General features: G+C 44.5%; 1 pseudogene; it reads left to right on the top strand.

Annotated features, from left to right (window-relative positions):
- The window catches only part of LOC102815225, a 113428-nt pseudogene that overhangs the window by 111586 nt on the left and 650 nt on the right, over nucleotides 1-1192 (top strand).

Consider the following 1192-nt stretch of genomic DNA (forward strand, 5'->3'; position numbering starts at 1 on the left):
AAATACTGTTGAATGATGATGCACGGAGGAGATTGTAATCATTGCAATGAAACTGATATTCTCCCATATAAACGATCACTCAGTTCACAATAAAAACTTACAACAACAAAAAAAAAAGACTGCAGCTAGAAATTCAAGCCAGATTCAGAAGAGCATATGGAATGAGGGTTATCATTGCTAATGTCAAATGGATCTTGGATGAATGTAGTGAATACCAGAAAGATGTTTGTTTATTCGTGCTTTATTGACAATATAAAGGCATTAGACTTTGTGGGTCACGATAAACTCTGGATAGAATTGTGAAAAATAGGAATCTTAGAGTGCTCCAGTGTGCTCATGAGGAATCCTACCAAGATGTCTATCCTTTCCTAAATTACTTCACTACCCGTCACATAAACTCACTGCCCCCCTTCCCCCTGCTCCCTCCCACCCGCTTCACCACTGTTAAGTGTTGGTTTCTATATATCTGCTTGTCTCATCTAAATGATATCAGACCGTCTCTGTCCTTTTGCAGCTGGTGGTGTGCATGAGAACTTTATTTGTATTTCAATGTCTACGCGTATGAAGGCATATGCTTCCCACAGGTCGCTGACCAGCCCCTTTTCTGAGCATTGGAGTCCTGGTGTGGCACTGTAGAATAAACACTGGACAGCTCATCGCAATACTGGTGGTTCAAACCCACCAGCTGCTCCTTGGAAGCCCTACACAGGGTGGCTGTGAGTCGGAACCAGTTCGACGGGACTTAACAACAGTAGAACCGTTATGAGTCAGAACCGACTCCATGGCTCCGGGTTTTGGAGGCTCCCAGTGATGGATCCAGGCCTTGGAGAGAGTCAGATAAGAACAAAAGCCAGTTCTGCCCAGCACACAGCCATGGGACTGATCCCCTAGAGTCAGCCTCAGTGCAGCGTCCCAGTCCCAGAGGACTTCAGGGAGAAGTTAGGAATTCCTGAGACCCCACCCCACTTTGACTATAACATTGCTTTGTAGTTATTGTTCTGTTATTTCCTGAGGTGGCTGACGGCCAAGAAAAAACATCCAGGACAAATGCAAACCAGCAAAATGCAGGCGTGTTTTTATTAAGCATTTCACGTTTGTGATTTTAAAGACAAGAATTCTAGATGATTCGAACTACAAGTCTCTTTGGGAGCATTCCCCAGACCCCACAGGGTTTTTGTTGTTGTCAGGTGCC

This window comes from Chrysochloris asiatica, unplaced genomic scaffold, assembly GCF_000296735.1.
Source record: "Chrysochloris asiatica unplaced genomic scaffold, ChrAsi1.0 scaffold00001, whole genome shotgun sequence".
NCBI lineage: Eukaryota > Metazoa > Chordata > Mammalia > Afrosoricida > Chrysochloridae > Chrysochloris > Chrysochloris asiatica.